Below are 19632 nucleotides of genomic sequence, written 5' to 3'. Positions count from 1 at the left end.
CACGGCTCTGCTCTAGTGGTTAGTCTTGTGGGTAAACGTTTTAAAACTACACTTGACATATCCAACAGTCTTTTTGCCCACAATTCGGACGGACTGAGTTCCCAGTGGACCAGTTTTACCTGTGGCGGCAAACAGCACCAATTTAAACGCTTAGCGATGGGCTATAAGAATAGTCCAGGCGTGTTTGCTGCCCGTATAGTCACTCTTTTAGAGAGGATAGACACTGATGCATGTTCGTATGTAGATGACATTTATCTCACAGACGACGAGCTTTGGGTGCATCTGTGCCGCGTTGACCGCATAATTTGTAACTTTGCGGACTTCGGTTACAAGTTTAACTTTGCAAAGTCACACATTGCAGAGTACACAGTGTTGTTCCTGGGCTATGAGCTCAACAATGAAGGTCGAGGATTGGCCCCTCACTTCTTGGAGAAATGCGCACAACTGCACGCTCCTACAACTCTGAAAAAATTACAGTCCTTGCTGGGATTTTTAAATTTCGGGCGTACTTATATTCCTGAATATGCCCAGCGTATCAAGCCTTTGTATGCTCTGATACAACCTACTTTTAACAAATCTTGCTGGCTTACTGAACATTCAGCGATTTTGCATTCTTTGCAAGCTGATCTTCTAGAATCTAAATTCTTACTGACCCGTGATAACCACACCAACCTGGTGATAAGAATCATCCCTGGGGCGGTGGGTTTCACGTACCTTACTTTTAACGAAGGAGACACAGCACCTATTGCTTACAAGTCACACTTGTACACTTCGGCTGAAATGCGGTTTTCCTCTGTGGAAAATGTTTTGATAGCAGTGCAAATGGCGATTCTCAAGGAACCTGCACTGTCACAGGGAAAACGCGTATTGGTTGTAACCCCGTTTCCTGCATTAGAGGCAGTGACGAAAGCCAGTGTACCAAATTCTAAAGCTTTGCACCCTCAGTGGATACAATGGGCCGCATCTTTGACGTCTCCGGATGTCACGTTTATTTTTGATGCCTCCTTACAGTCGCAGGAGTTTTTGCAGTATGAATTTGTTCATCCTGCGCCTTTGGCTATGTGGCCTTTGGAGGACTTCCATTGCATCATATACACTGATAGTTCTGCGCATGTAGCGCATGGTTCTAAACACGCATACGTTTCCGCTTGCGCTATTGTGGTAGGTGCCATGGTGAATGACGAGTTCAAGTCCAGAGTCGTGCACACGCAGACTGTAGGGGACTGCACCGCACAATTGGCAGAGCTTCGTGCTCTGATGCTTGCATTGGAGTACGCTGATCCTGGTGTGTCAACTCTTATTGTGAGTGATTCTTACTACTGTGCCCAGTCTTACAATGAAAACCTTTTCTTTTGGATTCAGAATGATGTTCGTGATTCCAAAGGTAGCACAATAAAACATAAAATGATCTGGGTCCGAGTGGCTGAGCTTAAAGAGCAGTTGCCACTCGTGTTTGTGATTCATACTCTCGGTCATCAGTGCGTGGGAGTCCACGCTGTTGCCGATGAGGCAGCAAAATCAGCGGTGTCGACATATTTGGTTGCAGCAGTTACACGTTCCAAAAGTAAGATTGATGATGATATCTTGGCAGCTGTTGCTGCAACTGAGAAGGTAGGAAAATATCCAAAAGGATTCCCTTCGAAGTATTCATACCACTTAAGTCCTGATAAAGTTCCTTATGTGAAAATACCTGACGTTGGTGAGAGATTGCTTCCCAACGCGGACCGCAGGCCTACTCTGATTACCACAGCCCATGAAGGTGTTGCGTCTGCGCATACGGGCGCTTCGGCTACTGTAGCTCAGTTACAACAATGTTTCTGGTGGCGGGGACTGTACAAACAGGCAAGTGATTATGTCCTTCAATGTGACATTTGCCAGCAGATTAAGCCTTCGAGTGCTGCGCGTTTGTCACAGACACAGTTGTACATTTCTAATAAACCCCTTGGGTGTGTTTATTTAGATCACTGCGGTCCCTTTTCTTCTGATACTGCGTATAAGTACATCTTAGTAGCAGTTGATTCATGCACACGCTTTGTGTGGGTCTGGCCGCACCGCGGCGCTTATTCACGGACTGTCATAAGAGACTTGCGTATCTTTGTAGGGATTTTTGCCTGTGGTACCTTCCATTCGGATCAGGGTCCGGCTTTCGCCTCTAAGGTGTATAAGGATGCCATGACTTTGTTGGGGGTACAAGTCAAGTGTTCGTCTCCATACAGACCTGAGGGTAATAGTGTTGTAGAACGGATGAAACGAGATTTAAAGCAGTCCTTGACGGCTCGAGTTATAGGCACTGGCAGGAACTGGCTGGCCCATCTCAATGGCGTGCAGCGTGCTCTTAATAATCTCCCTAGAAGTTCTCTGGGTGGGCGGACCCCATACGAAATGCTCTTTGGTATCAAGATGTATGTACCGGACCTTGACGGTCTAGACTCGGTGGCTCGCGCCATCTCCTTTGACGTTGATGAACATTGCAATGTTTTACAGGATCTACAAAAGACAAGAGACAGTCTTGCAAAGGAACATTTGCCCTCTACCTCGGCTAATGCTTTGCAGATCCCGGTAGTTGGCTGGCTACCCCAAGTTGGATAACTAGTTCGTGAGAAGATCGATAACAAGAAAGAATTTAGTCCCTCTTATCGAGCTCCGGTTCCAGTGCTTGGTGTGAAGAGCACAAGAACAGTCATTTTACCACCACTTCCAGGTCGTAAGGAGAACAGGTATATCTCCATAGACAATGTCAAGATACACAGAGTGGCCGATTCTTCTTAGTATGACACCGGCAGTCTCATGTCCTTCGATTTTGAGAAATTCTCTTTTGGCCCCGGCTCCAATCCTGTGCCTGATGTTGCTCTCAAGTTGCCTGCAATTTCCAGTCCTTTACTGAGTATACTGCCTGGTACTCAACATGATGAAACTGACTATACTTATCCTACTGACTTATCGATGCCTGATTTGCAAACTCGCTTGGCTACAGAATCCAGATTTTCATTTGACACTGTATCACACACATCTAATAAGCCCTCGAAGATTACTAATTTGGCAAGACTGTTTAAAAAAACATTTTTTGATTCCCCCTTGGACTTATATTTGGATGGTGCTTTTTTCAATTTACCTTTTTATGACAATTGGTTTTGTATTTTATTTTTTCCGCCTCGTCAATGGACACTATGTCGAGGAGAGAACTGACATTCAATATATCAATGGAACTTTGGCTCCCCATTCCTCATCGCACAGAGTGCAAAGAGACTTAGCTTTTGTTAACATCACAGCTTGGCCTGTCCTAGATGGGATTGTGTGGGATGCGGTTCGATTTCAAATTCATGGGCACACTGAGGTTATAAATGTCCCCAATGTGGTTAGAGTGTCAATGGGGGATGTAGTTAAACAAAATATACATTCTGATGATTGGGATGTTCAGGCCATTGAATCATTGTTCTCTGATTTGAAATATTATGCTGCCTTTGATGCTGAAGATTTATACTTGAAGTCTGCTAATTATGGTGATTTGTATTGTTATCAACATTTTGGCAATCACTATCTACATAAAGCTAATACCAGGAGACTCACTGTAAATTACACCCAGTGGGAATACTGCCCAGCTCCTATACAAGGCAGTTCTGCTACCTTTTTAAAGAGGTTCACTTACTTTACAGATTTTAACCAATCTAATCCTAATGCCTTTTATTTTAAAATAGCTGATAAATCCATATCCAAAGTGAGACTTACCAATACTAAATTATTGTATTCGAAGTCCTTTCTTGACCAGTTGGCTGTTGGGGGCTACGAGTTGTGGAAGGATACAATTGACATTAAATCAGTTTGGGGTTCTAAAAGCTGGCAAGTGCAAGGCACAGAGGCTTTGCACCGAGCATTCCTCATCTCGAACCATATGTTGTTTTTGAATTCTACTATTTCTCAAACAACATGCTTTGGATTGGCTACTCCTAAAAGATTGAATGCTCCTTCCTTTCCTGACTTAGAGGAATATTCTGGTTTGGGTAATTTTACTAAATTTTCCAAGAGAGAGTTACAATCTCTAATATTGAATTCCTCCTTTAACATATCCAGTTTGGATCCCGAAGGCTGGTTGCTCTGGCACAGAAGTGCTGATTCATTCCAGCATAATTTTCTGGGTTTAGCACACGGCTATACACAGGTCAGGGTAGATCCCCGTTTTGAAAGTGGCCATTCTGTAACTACCTATTCTGTAGGCAAATTGTGTCAGAACTGGCTCAGACATTCTACCTTGGCGTCAGTTAAACTGCATTTATCTAAACTGACTGATGATGTTGATCTGAATGATTTTGTTAAAGGCCCGGCTAGAGGTAGATCAAAAAGATGGATATATGCTGTTTCTAATGAAATTTGGAAAGCTTCCCAGATTGAGGCGGCTACCCGCCTGAGGGCTATAGATCAAGCTAATTTAGAAAAAGTGCTAGCAGTTGTTGATAACAGCATTAACACACTTTCTTCTTGCATTTACATGTTGGATAATATTGTGTCATCGGTTGTAGATATTGTGCAAGATGAAGTGTCTGCCCTGTCCCACGGTCAAACTCAATTAAGTTCCATTATGCAGTTTGCATGGACATTGCAGACACTTAAAGCCTCTAAAGTGCCATGGCATTACTTGAATACTTCTGCCTTGTTTGCCCCCTTTAATTTGACTAACAAGCAACGCTTACTATCAATGAAGGATGCTTCTTTTTCCATGCTACACATTGAGAAATTAGAACCTTTACCGTTTTCTGTGGCTGAAGCCAATGCTGCTACATGGCTTATTCATGGTTTTATTACTCTTCCTTTTGCTTTATTTGCATTTATGAATTGTGTGAAGTACTTTGGCGTTGGCAGATACGAGTCTCTAGGAAGTTCTTATCTCCATGAAGCCTGGTTGCTTCCTTTTACATACAGATGTCTTAGGGAAGGAAGAGAAGTTTATTTAAATGGTGAAGAATGCACTGAAGCACCGGATCATTCCTTAATGTGTCGACATATGCAAATACATGGCTCTTGCAATCAAGACGAGCCTAATTTAGCCTGTGTTTTGAAAGGTACACCCATGCCTGCAATAGTTCCCACATTCACTTTGCTGGCTAATGGGAGTTATTTACTTTTAAACAATGAGGATTGCTGTGGGTTAATTAAAGGGATTGATAATGTTGTTACAGTCAGTAAACGTGTAATTTGTTGCAAGAATGTAATGTATCCACCCCCGCATGGAAAACTTGATGTTTCCATCTGGCCTAAGATTCCGACCTTGAAGGCAGAGTTCAATAAGATGAGTCGCATAAGAGCTCCATTGTCCCAGAAAGAAGTTGCCCTCACATCTGCGCGTGAAACATTCGTCCTTCACGTGGCTAACACCCGCACAGAAGTACATGCCTTGTTAAATACTGATCTGCCCTTGCACTTCGGTGAAATAATTCATACAATCTTCAATGCGTCCTCCACTTCGGGGCTGGCTCACTTTTTTAAAGTTGTATGCAGTGGCTTAGTGACTTCCTTCCAAAATATTTTCGGAGTCATTCCAGCATTCTTCCATTCTGTTTTCTCCAGCCTGTTTGGTGGATTTCCCTTACTACTGGCTCTTGCTGCTGGCGTACTATTGCTGTTCTGTCTATTTCAAAATGGATGCACAACCTGTGTTGCAAGACGGGCTGTCTCAGCTAGGGCTTCTTCGCGCCCGGATGCTTGAGTGCTATGGTGCGCTGCCGCTTGCCACACTGAGTGCAGCATATGGATTATCGTTTCGATTTTCCTACTTTACATGCGCTCAGCCTGTTTTCCATTGCCTGATTTGCGATTTCGAATGGGCCCTAGATTTGTGTCTCTGCAATACGGTATCTCCCGAGGCGGATTGTAATCAGCTTATGAGTCCCTTAGTTGCTCATGAATTGCTTTGTTCTGATGGAAGGATTATGGCCTTTGCAGTGATGCATGGTGTTCTGGGTCGTTGGAATGTGTTCGCAGCGGCGCAAGATTTCTTGACTCGCAGTTTCCTCGAGAACCCACCGAGTTGTCCTCTGATGGTGCAAGAGGCTCCAGTAATCGAAGAGCATTTATGTTCTTTCCCTTTGTTAAATTGGATGGCTGATCTGTTTTCAGATGATAACAGTGACTTCCTGTTGGAGGCTGTGGCTGCTTATTTTGCCTATTCATTATTAGGATGAACTGGGTTTGCAGTCTCACGTTTTTGACCTGAACATATCGTTGGATTTGAATTTTTTTAGGTACTCTCCCAAAACATTTTTGTAAAAGATTGCCTATTGACTTTATCAATGTCCAATGCTGAGTTTTTTCAGGACTATAGCATTTTTTTTTATCTCCTTCGATTTTTTAAGTGACAAATTAGAGACTTGTGTTTGTACTATTGAACTTAAACTCTGCGTTCCTGAATTGCCCCTTTATACTTGTCCTATCAGTGCTTAGATCAAAGGGAGGGTGTCTTATGCATTGGTTTCACCTTTGCACTGTGTTAAATTGGCATGTGTTAGTTAGAGTTTTAAACATCATTTTTCCTTTCCTGCTGCCTCTGCACACAACACATTTTGTTATTAATGCTTTTTGCCTAGTTAGGTATTTTGCTATACACGAGAATAACATGTTTTCTTTTAAATATCAGTCTTGCTTGGTAAGCTATGTCTGTACAGTGAGTGCAGAGGCCTTCAAGGTTATCTCAACACAGCGCTTATTGTTTGGATTGATCAGTGCACAGAGTAGACATATTATGGATGCAGCTGCGGCCAACTTTGGTTTTAGGCGCAAATGCTATTGCACTGTGCAAGGCAGGAGACACACTCTTGATGAATATCCGTATGCAAAGTGTTGGTGTAGGAGATGATGTGATCCATTTCCACTGAACCTAAAGGTATGGGCCCGCCCTTCTAAACCCAAAGAGACCTTCTGTAGATACAATATAATATAATATACTAGCTATGGAGGGTAAACTGAAGTTCTATTTAGATCTGTTTCCTTTAGCATTTTAATATGCTTTCACCCTTTGTATTTTATGGAATAGTAACTATGCTTATAACCTTGATCTTTGTTATATGTTTTCTTGTATTAGCTAAGATACTGTGTTTGAGAACACTGCATTAGAAATAAACATTTCAAACTCGCACATGTCCTCATTGACTCCTCGTTCTGGATTGATATGTTAGTATAACGAAAGAGTGTTCATATGTTCCAAGTTACCTGAGGTGTTCTAAGTCCATGTTCAGGGTTGTCTAAATCATTGGAGTTTTGTAAGTACCAATGATACACTGATTGCTAGTCTGGTAGGGGATTTTGGATACTAAGGTGAGTTTTGGCACACCCTAATTCACTGAGGTTCTAAGTCTCTATGCACAGTTCTGTGTAGGAGCAGAATCCCTGCAACAGTCTTTCACCTGTTGGCGCGCCTGGGACAAAGCACGGCTGATAGTGGTTGTGGTTGGGTGCCGTCCAGCCGTGGTCGGTAGTAGGTGTACCTGCAGGACAGTGACGTGGGGAGGGGGAGGGGCAGGGTGGGAGTTAGTAATCTATGGATTTCTGAGTTTTACAGGTAAGAAAACATATAAATAAATAAAACGAATTTTGTTGCACGCACTGCATCGCTTTTGGGGATGCAGTGCATGCAACGAAATTCTTTTTATTTATTTATATGTTTACTTATCTGTAAAACTCTGAAATCCATAAATTACTACCTCCCAACCTGCCCCACCCCCTCCCCACATCACCGCCCGGCAGGTACTTCTACTACCGACCGCGGCTGGCGCCGTCCAATCGTGCACCTGCTCCCTCTGTGTACACTGGTGCTGAAGAGTTAAGGGATGTGTATAGTGTGGTGATTGCATGGTGCATGCCATCCTGGGTCAAGAGGACATGTAGTGTGAAAGAGAGGGTTTATTCTGGATCCCTCTTGTTCCATGTAGCATGTAATGCATAGTGTATTAAGTGGAATGTCAGAAAATGATCAGCTGCTATAACATAAGTATCCATAACGTCCTGAAATGACATAAGGGTGACTTTGTGGTACAGTTCACCTTGTTGTTTAACTGCCTCCTCCCTCCAAGGACCCTGGCCGATGCGTTGAGATGCAGCAGCTTCCAAATCTCTATGAATGGGGAGTATGGGAAGTGGGGTCCTTTACCGTGTACAAATCTGCGTCAGCATGCGTCAAAGGACGCTTTGGGATTGCATAGTCGGGGTTATATAAGGCAGCTATGGAAAATGGGATTATCTGTCCTCCATAATAAAATCTTTGTTAGGGGCCAGATCAGGCTGCGTGATTGCCCCTTAACTGTTCCTTATATGTATTAGTGAGCTGGAGTGTCATTTATATAAAGTAGGGAAATATCTGCCTAAAATGAAGTCTAGTGTTCTACCGGTTTTACTGTACACTGATGATGCGGTTCTAATTTCAAGAACCGCAGATGGCCTGCAACTCCGCCTAGTGCCTTTTATAGTTCTATGGAGGTTGGACCTAAAAACTAATCTTAGCAAATCTTTTGTAATGAGTATTGGCCCCAAAAATGTTAAAACAAGATAGTGTTCCTTGGGTATGACAGAAATGTGTAGGGTAAAGACTTGTGCTTATCTTGGCTTTCCCTTGGATCATAACCTTAATTGGCACAGCCTTTATATCAATAGGGTGTTTCAATGCCAAAGAGCTGTGGAGTCAGTTTTCACCTTTGCGCTCCGGTTGGGGCATAAGCAGGTAGAAGAAATTATTAATATTGATAAAATTAGGTACATTTCTGTAGCGACTTATGGAGCAGTTGTTTAGGGGAGCCTCCCCCTCCTTTTGCATGGACTCATCCGCGAGCCCTGATAACCCAAGGATAGACTTTGCAGTGCTGCTGCTGAGCTGTCTACCCATCTGGTCTTATTCCACTTCTATTAATATCAAGCCCCACCTTGAACCCAGCATCTTAGACGGGAATGGAGACAAAATTAATTTGCTAAAGGTTTTTGGGTGCCAATTGAAAAGCATCTTATCAGTTAAGGTGCATGAGTTTCAAGTGCTCTAGAGAAGGAACTTCTTATAAGGACCAAAAATGCATTATTTCAGTCTAACCTTCCTACCCATCAAAGGAGAGTAAAATATTAGAAAACATGTTAATCGTCAAGGAACATCTTACCTGGAATCCAACCTTCTTTTTCATAGCTTGCAATTTGGCTTTCGTCCAGTACATAGTTGGCCTTATTAGGGGTTACTGAGCACCTCAGAGCAATATTTCATTCTGGAGGGACTGCTGCACCGATTCTCCTTGATCTCAGCGCAGTGATTGATACCATGCCCCATGAAGTTCTCCTCAGGCAGCTGGCTGGCTGTGGTATTAGGGGTCTGGCCCTATTTTGGTTTCAGTCCTTTCTGCAGGAGCAAAGCATTTCAAGTCATCTTGAGTACCTCCTCCTCTTAAATTCTCTGGCGTCCTTAGAGGGTTCCTTAGGGTTCTTCTTTGAGTCCTACGCTTTTCAATGTATACGACGGACCCCTGGCTGACCTTGAAGAGGCTTTTGCATAACTTTGTTTTCCTATGCAGATAATACTAAAATAGTTTTCTCTATATTCTCTACAAAGGATAAACGTAGCCTCAAATTAGAACCCTGTCCAGAGGCAGTGGTACTCTGGATGCCTAGAAATGAATGGAAATAAAACTGAGGTCCTGGTGGTGGGTAATGAACCTCTTAGGGGCTCGTTGGACTGGTCTGAAGCTTTGTTACCCATTCCTTCCCCTAAGCAGTGGTGAAGCATTTCGGTGTTTTACATAGATTGCAATCCCAGGATGGACTCTCAAATTAATATGATTGCTGCCACGTGTTTTGGGTTACCCTAAAACCTGCTCAAAATTTTGGGGCTCTTGCCATTCTTTGCTCGAGGACAGTTGTGCAGGCCATACTTGCTTGACATTTGGACTATCGCAACAAACTGTATTTGGGATTCTTGAAGCCCCTTATGAACAGATTGCAGATAGTGTAAACCACAGCTTCTGGACTACTTTGTCACATTCCTCGTCATTTGCATGAGCTTCACTAGTTACCCATTAAAAATATGCATTTAGTGTAAATGTCTGTGTACTATCTACAAAGCAATGGCCAAGAGTGATATTGCCCTCGTCAACAAGCTGGTCACACCTTATGTTCCCAAACGTGACTTACGTTCATGTAACCTAAGCCTCGTGGTTATACCTTGGGTGAAGTTGGATAGGAAAGGAGTCTGGTCTTTTAGATATCTTGGCCCTAATCTGTGTAATATGCTTCCTCCTGAAATCAGAACTGTCACATCCCTCGAGGTTTTCCATAAGAAACTTAAGACTTGGCTCTTTAAACTGCTTTAAGCACCTCTATCCTCTCTGTTGAAGCCATGGGAAGCCCTATGGGCAGCCATGCACATTACAAATTCAATAAATAAATAACAATAATAATGATAAAATGCCAATCATTATTGGGAGAAACTTTAATATTGCACTAAATGCACAGCTAGAAGAAATTCAAAATCGAATACATTACAAGTGAGAATAAAAGTAAATGATATGATGGAACAACTAGGTCTTGTATGTATATGTTGTCAAAACAATGAAAATCAAAAAGCTTACACATTCTATACTAAAACACATGGACATCGTTTTCGTATAGATTCTTTTCTTGCTGATACAAATGAGAAATGATACAATCAGGAAGCCATTTTCCATCATTGTTGTCAGACCATTCAGCAGTCAAGCTCACATGGAATTGCCAATCATGAGGCCTTAAAAAAGGTGGACCTTGAATAGGGCCCTCCTTCTAATGAGAAGGTCACTCTTGAACTAAGCCTGCTAACCAAAGACTTTTTTAAAAAAAACATAGGTGCTGCTAGAAGTATCATGATTTGGATGCATATAATTCATGTATTATATGCTCCATAACTAAAATTTCAGCGATAACAACATGTGAATCAAGAGAACAGGAAAAATAATTGATCAAACATGCTACAGATAATGAAAACAAAATACAACTGAAAGCTTAACTTGATTTAGCACCATTTTCAGCTTAAGACTAGAATTAGAAAACTTGCAAAACAAATATAAGGCATTCCTCAATAATAGAATATATAACAAATAGAAAGTAAGCAAAATCCAACATTTTGAATATGTGGAGAAAAGTGGAACGCTATAAGCTTGAAAAACAAAATCAGATATATCCAGAAATTATATTGAGGTATGGGAAGAGCAGGCAACAGGTAGGGTCTGATTCACAAAAGTAATCTGAGAGAAAATCCTAACTTTACTACTCCTAAATACCCTTTGTGAATACCGAAAGTCGTAAAGTTAGGATTTTGTCTCAGATTACTTTTGCGAATCGGGCCCGTAGAGAATTGACTACAATGGATCAAATCAAATAACAACTGAAATGTTAAAAATGTCAGTGCTGTTTATACAAAACACTGAACCCCACACCAAATGCAAATAAAAAAATTGTTAAATGGGAAGAATTTGCCTAGTCTTACCGAGACTCAGACACAAGCACTTACCTTGAGATTACGGAAGATAAGATCATAGCCCAAATAAAGAAAATAAAAAATGGTACAGCTCCAGGTCCAGATGGAATCCTTGGTGAACTGTATAAAATGCTGACAGCCGATCTGGTTCTCTTTTGGAATGATATGCTCAATCAGATATATCTTAATTAGCAGGAAATCCCCCCTACTTGTTATAAAGCCACAGTAGTCACAATCCTCAAACCAAATAAAATCTGAAAAAATCATATGGATAAATCATATTACTCAATACGTACTACATTTGAAAACCAAAGGGGGATATAGACTAAAAAGGAGAGGACTCGTCCTCCAGACTATTTGCAAATACCCAAAAAGAGTCACTCCTAAGAGAATAAAAATTAATATCAACTTTGGTGTGGGAAGGAAAACGTTTCCCTTTTATGTAACCCTCACCCACCAGGGTTAACCCTTCGTGGCATAGGGTTCATCCCTAACCTGCTACGGAATGGGGCATGCTGCGACCAACGGATACATGGGGGCACTAATAGTATGTTATTCCTATACACCTATGCTGGTTGTGATGGTATTGAGTGGGGGTTTTTCACATATAAAAGAGGGGTTAAAAACATCTGACTAGTGGGAAAAGGGTTATATTATTCATTCCCCTAGTCGATATGGTTAAAATATGGGGATGGTGAGAAACCCCTTGGGTATATGAGCGATCGTTTCTCTGGTCAACTATTTTCAAGCCCTACCCCAAGGCTTTTCTTTAGGACCTAAGGGGGTTACTCCCTGTTACCACTCCTATAGTCGTTTGATCTCTTAATAAGTGCAAAATTATAAATATAGTGAAAAATACACGAGGATAAAGGTATACAACACCTACTTAGTGTGTTCTTATTTTTTCAAAAGTGTTCTACAGAGGTTGGGAAAGAAAAAGAGTTGTTAAAAATATGCATGGCCCACGGGCCTTCTAAAAGTGTTATGCATTGTCCATCATGCACCTAAATTAGTGGATAGTGATATATTTCTCAAAACATGTGAGAACTCTGAAAAATGTTATTCTAATATAGGGATTGCATAGACACACACTATACTAGTTTCCAAATAGAAACATTACTATACATAAAACATGATAAACATTACATGCATGTTAAAAGCCCTAATCAGGCCTCAGCAGTCTAAATTGGTGAAGGAAGGGCGCCTGTAGTCATACCCTGTAGGTTAAAACGATATTCCCAATAGAATAATTAGATGGAGTGAAAAAACATTTTTATTTAGCAGTAGAGGTTCAATTGAACTGGATTTGTATGGTAGCACTTACTTCCTCGAGGCAACTCCCTCGTTGGGGAATTACCTGTTCGTCCCTGGCTCCGGAGATGTCAGAGGGGCGCAACAAGTTCCCTGATAAACGCAGTGGACATGTTGACGTCTTCGTGGCAGTTGCGGTGCTAGACCAATAACCTACGAAAATACTCTCATCCTGCCCCATCGAGGTGCGCGCACTGTTCATGGGTTCGCGCCTCTGCTGCTCTATTTACAATATTGCTACCGAAAGGTAGACATCCGCATTGTGAAAAAATGCAAAGTGGGCTGAACAATGGAAAATTAGGAGTCATTTATTATGGCCTCCAAATCGAGGAAATTATCACAGACACAGTGGATAAAAACGTCCCGACCTTGTGTATCAGAAACAGGTTCATAGGAAAATGGACCCCGGCCATCTAATTTATAAATGAAAGGGTTGATCTTAAAACCAGTTAGGTTGCACTAGCCATCCAGCCGGGTTGATGGTGTAGACACCGTCATAGACATTGACATACGGTGCCCAAAAATAGGGCATCTGCTTTATTAAAACACCCTTTGGGAATAGATACAGTTTTAGAATTTTTTGAAATTTTAAGGTGCTGAGGTGGTTTTTGATGCATATTGATATCAACTCATGCCAGGTTACTGAGGATGTCACAATATTACAAGGTTAAAGTTGTCACTGGTTGAACAAGGGTTGATCATACAAAACTGTGTTCCCGCGTATCCGTTGTTCTCAGCACGCCCCTTTCCATAGCAGGTTAGGGATGAACCCTACGCTGAAGCATGCCACCAAGGGGTAACCCTGGTGGGTAAGGGTTAGTTAAAAGGAAAACTTTTTCATTCCTATGATGAGGTTGATATTCATTTCTATTCTCCTTTGAGTTACTCTTTTTAAATATGGACTACAGCATTTTCAAAGAGATTGTGGCACAAAGGATTCATGCCTGCCAGACCTCTGAATGAGCTAACACACCTCCTATAGATATAGCAACCACCTATGAAATTCGCCTGACTATAGCTACATTAGATGCAGCCATTTATTTAATAGGGTGAAATGAATTTACCTATGTGAGGCACTTAATATTCTTGGTTTTACAGAAAATATTATTAAAGACAACTAAACACTACACATACCTCCGATCATGAAAATACTAATAAATGGTGAACTATCCTGAACTTTTCAGAAAACAAGGGAAACTAGACAGGCATGCCCACCACTTTCCCCTCTCTTATTCGCACTCAGTATTGAACCTTTTGCGCAATCGACTAGACTCTATTAAACAATAATCCAATTCAGAGCATCTGGTATGCCAGCAAAACTTGCACTCTATGCAGATGACATAATACTTTACACTTCCAATCAACATTGCTCGATTGACAGATTGATGGATCAGGCTGGAGCAGTCTGTCAACTATCTGGTACCTAATCAACAAAGATAAAACAGAGGTGATGTCCTGGTCAAAGGGAGAATACACTCAAGATATTAAAAACAAATCAGGTACCTAGGTGTTATAATAACAAGTGACTTAGAGGACCTCGCAGCTAATTAATAACTTTAATAAAACTTTCCAAGACATAGATGTCTTGTTACGAAAATGGTAACATTTATCTTTAAATATTTACCAGAGAACCTATCTTATTAAAATGAGGATTCTCCCCAAACTCACTTTCTCTTTAATGTCAACCCTTCTCAAAAGAAGATATAAGGTATTATGGGCCATATGTACAAACCAACTTAACATTTCTTAACGGACTGAATTGCAATTTCAGGCTGTTAAGAAATGCTAAATGGGCTTGCCATATGTACCAAACGAGAAATGCGGTCGCAAATTGGTATTTCAAACCCATAGAAATCGCAATTTGCAAATACCAAAAAAGGAAATTGCAAAAAGGGACCACCTATTTGCGATTTCCTAAGCAAACGTACAAAGCATTTCCTAAATGCAAAATGTGCATTTAGGAAATGCTATTACCATTGACTCCAGGTTGATGGTAACGATGTGCAATTTAAAAAAATGCACCTAAAATGCATTTTTCCAGTATTATAGAGCACCCACTTTCCCCGAGGCCAATTGAGCACTCTACACTAGCACATTTATTCCCCCTCTGATTTAAGAGGGAGCCTTAGGCCCATAGGTAGGAATGATTTTGCATTGTCAAAATTGCAATTTCCTATAATGAAATCGCAAATTAGGGAATGCAAAACCATTTGTACCTTTGGGCCTTAGGCCTGTAGGAACACATGGGTTTGCATTTCCTAAATCGCAATTTCCTAACAGCGATTGTGACTCTGTTGAAATCAATATTAGGAAATCACTGTTTTTGTACATTCCAATTTGCGTTTCCTAAATAGCAATTTCTTATGATTCACTATTTAGGAAAGGCAAAAACTAGATTTTGTGCATATGGCCCTAATAAAAGGAGTTTTGTATGCCCATCAAAATCGATCAGTTTTTCTTGGAAGAAGCTTAGAAATAACCTAAAGTCATGCGGCCTAGCGCAACCGGATTTTCAGACTTATGCATGTGCTTTCTAGTTTAAAAACTTTCACATGATAATTACTAACCCTGGGCGTAGTTCGCAAAGTAGCGCTACGTGTAGCTACGCGAAGTGCACTTTGCACTATGGAGCAACATGTAGCACTAAGCGAACTGTGTAGTAGCCTGTTCGCACTGTGCAAGATGCGGTTTTCAATGATTGCACAGTGCGGATAAGCACCCGGCACTGTGCAATCATTGAAATCGACATCTTGCACAGTGCAAGCTGTAATTTTCTGCCGCTCGAGTAGATTTTTACTCGAGCAGCAGCTTTCTCAACGCGGATTGGTAGTTTCTCATCGCGAGCGGATGCGAGCATACGCTACCACTCGCAATGAGAAATCTGACCTCCTGTAGTGTAGTTCCTATAGTCCCAATAGGCTCTGCGCATTGGAATAATATATCCTATAGATGTGACGTAGGATTTATGTCTACTAGGTCTTTATCGAATATATTAGACTTAATTGTGATTGCCAGCTAGCTCAGAGGTCACTAGAAACTTTCTCGAGTTCACAAGAAGGAATTTAGTTTCTGACAACTGCATAAACTTGACAACTTTGTTTCCCCAAGATAAAACTGACCTTCAGAGTCGTTGAAACAATAGATAGATATTTCACTCAGTCAGTCGTGCATGCTTCGTTTCACTAGAGGTGCAGAGAAATAGAGAGACGGTCGTTTTCAATAAAGGGATTTATTGGACAGTTTTCTTTCTCAAGCATAAGAAATGAACTGCTACAATCGTAAAACTGGTTGCAAAATATAATGCATACAGTAAAATGAGTAGAATAAAATAATACTCTAAGAGCATTGTATGGTTCCTAAACCATAGATAAATACATACATAAATAACAGAGGCTTAAAGTACTCAAATGGTGCTTCTAAAATACGCCTACCCCGATGTACCTAACCTAAGCTTAGTACGAAGGAAGAAGTAAGTAGGGTGTAGCATAAATGTAGTATTCTTTGCCAAGAATCTGTCTAAAATTTCTCTTAGGCTCTAATCAGCTCCGTACCTTGATTTGCAATGAAGAAGGTCAGGCTCAGGACTCGATTTTCCAACAACCCGCAAGAGTAGCTTGGAAACACTTGAGCTGGATTTCTCGGCAGGAGAAAAAACAGCTTCTTTCTCAGTGCGTCTGCTGGAGGGTTGGCTTCCTTCGGCACTTGCAGTAGCAGGGCACGTCGGGCAAGTAGATAGTCGAACTGCTCCAAACCACTGTGTGTTTGCTATGGCAAGTGTGGGCATATTTATACCTTGAAGTTACCGAGTTTGACTTAAAGGTGGACATGATAACGTCATCAAAGAGTCTCAGTTCTTTGAAAACTCCATGAGTTTTTGGACAAGTCAGTTTTCGAGCAAGGGGAAGTCCCTAGCTGCTGTAGCGAGTTTTCCAAGAAATCGTTGTAGATTTTCGGAACTAGTTGAAGTAGCCCTGCCGTATTTGGACTGCATGAGCTATGTCTAAATATGGTTATGATTCTTATGCCTATATAAGGATATGGTGATTTATATCTATATAAGGGCATGAATCGGGAAAATTACAATAGAGTCCTAAATTTGTATACAAAACTCCCCGCATTGAGAATCTCGCCAGGAGGTTTATTTTCCGCGCTCGCAATCGGCAACTTGATGTTGCCGATCGCGAATGAGGAAAAAGTCTCACTGGATGTAATTTTGCTTGCTCGCGGTCACCAACTTGACGTTGAGGACTGTGAGCCAGCAAAAAATGACCGTTGCACTACGCTACGCATGCTTGCACTGTGCTATGTGCAGTTCACATAGTGCAAAGTAGCGCAAACTTTGCAGACTAGGTGAGAGTAGCATAGTGCTTTGCCCAGGGTTAATAATTACACAACCAGATCATTTGCATATTAAATACATTGATGGTTAACAACCTCAGTCCTGTAACATTTTTATATAAGTTTGGGGATCCCAAGTTCTTCAAGCAAGTACAACTTAAGATACTTGGAAGATCCTTAAAATATGGACAACCTTAAGGAAAACATTTAACCTACGTTACTACTCAAAAATAACACAGATTTGGGACTCCCGAAGGACACCAAAATGTCTGAAGGATAAGTTCAGCCAGCTGTTAAAGGCAGTAGGGATCTGTTACTGGGGATACCTAACAGATGGGTTCAGGCATTATAGACTGGCAGAAAATTCTGCCCATGATGGATGTGAGACTTTAAAGATTTAAATACCTACAGTTATCTCCATGATGGTCAGCACAATACTCACCCAAGAGTCATAATGTGGAAATAGAAGGCTCGCTGTTCAGTAATGTCAAGCCAATCCCAAGCCAAAGAAAGATGCTGCTTGTGGTACAGAGAAATAATCTGAGCAGCACTAAAGAGAAACCACGTTCTTACCTTCCATGGAGCATATTGGACACCAAAGAAATTGGCCAAACTAATGAAAGAAGAATCATATTGCAGGAAGTGCAGATTGCTAGAGGCTGATGATAAACATACGTTTGCAGATTGCCCTAATTTGCACACATTTTGGCATAATATGTTTAAGATCCTCAATGAGATCTGCAGGCTGGAAATTGTGAGAAGTCATTCTCTAAATTTGTTTGGGAACTGATTCGACACTTAAACAAACAAAGCATAGGCAAGAATATTATTTTATGTCATCATTTTTGCAAGAAGGGAAATTTGTAAAAGGTGGATATGAGTATACTCCCCAAATGTCACTGATTAGATCAGTACAGTTAATAATATAAGCAGTACGGATGTTACATGTACCTCAAACAAAGCAATGAAAACCTACAAATATTATAAGATATGGTAAGCTGAGCATATGAGTCCAGTGATAACTCTATAGCATTACTGAAGTATGAGTACACTGGGTATGCCTGCTACAATATTCAGTAGTGAATGAATACATTTATTGTTTCAATTAATACAAATTGTTACAAAGGCCATGCATGGTGTCCATTGATATTTGAGTTTGTTAGTATATTTTCCAAAGACCACTACCTTTGTTTTACTGGTGTTTGCTGTTAATTCATTTTCGCCGTTGTAGATGCTTAGTGCGCCCAGTGCTCCTTGCAAGACCATCTTCGTGTGGTTTATTAAGACCATATCATCAGCATACTGCATTAAGAACAGTCTGGTCAGACCAATTTTAGGTGCTAACAAGTGCTTTTGATATTGATTTACCATGGTCTGCAGTATATAAGTTAAAAGTAAAGGTGCCAATACACAGCCTTGTTTCAGCCCTTGGTCTGTGTACACCTTCTTTGTTGCTGTGTTCTGAGTTACTTTGATGCATACCCAGTGTCATGCCCTCGGCCCCCACAAAGCACACGAGAGACAGGTAAGGGTCTGTGATTCTTTATTGGTTCCTTATTAGTTGAGCTGCTCATGCACATGTCTGTCCATCTTGCTCATCCCTCTGCAATTCCCATCCCCACACCCCTGACCCGATGTGGTGTCCGGTTCCCTTCGTATCCCCACTGCCCACTGCAGGGTCGTAGTGCCCTTCCCCAGGTCACTACATCTCCCCCTTTTGTCACAAAGAAATGATGAGAAATTTGAAACACAGAGATGTGTAGATAGAGATAGATGCAAGTCTGCCAGGGCACATGTCGGTGTGCTTTCCATCATTACATTTCTTCTATTAGTCTTTTTGGACGTCTGCATGCTCTTCTTGGGCCAGCCTCCGTCTGTTGCTCTTCTGCTGGTCCCTCACCATTGTCTGTTTCCTTTCTGTTGTGCTCCAACTCTTCTCGTTCTGCTGTTTCCTTATTTTGGTCTTCCTCATTCTTCTCCTTCAGTCCTTTGAAGTGTGAGCTGTTCCGTATTATCCTCTGGTGTTCTGACTCTGTCGTGATCATTGGGCCCTTCACTTTCGTTACTGTTAGCGGGACTTTAGAGAACATGCTGTCAGAGTTCCTTTGTTGTCGTTGACGCACTACCACTGTGTCTCCATCCTTTAGGTGTGACGAGATGGCGGGTCTCCTGGCGTCTGCGTATCCTTTAATTTTTTCTTTTGCCTCTCTGTCTTCTGCTGCAATGCTGCTGTGATCTGGTGCCATAGTTGCTTTTATTTGCGGTAGCCTCTTCCTACTTGTTCTTCCCAGTACTAGCTCTGCCGGGTATCTTTCTGTGGAGTTATGGGGCGTGTTTCTGTAGTCACGTAGCACCTGACACAGAGCTTGGCCAAGTGATATCTGCGCCAGCTTCGCCCTTTGAACTGCCTTTTTGATGTTCCCCATGAACCTCTCCACCATTCCATTTGCTTGAGGCCATAGCAGAGTTATCTTCCTGTGGTTTATCCCTAGATAGGCCATGAATCTGCAGAATTCTTC

This window comes from Lissotriton vulgaris, chromosome 1_1 (genome assembly GCF_964263255.1).
Source record: "Lissotriton vulgaris chromosome 1_1, aLisVul1.2, whole genome shotgun sequence".
NCBI classification, from domain to species: domain Eukaryota; kingdom Metazoa; phylum Chordata; class Amphibia; order Caudata; family Salamandridae; genus Lissotriton; species Lissotriton vulgaris.
Note: the sequence above shows the minus strand (reverse complement) of the source record.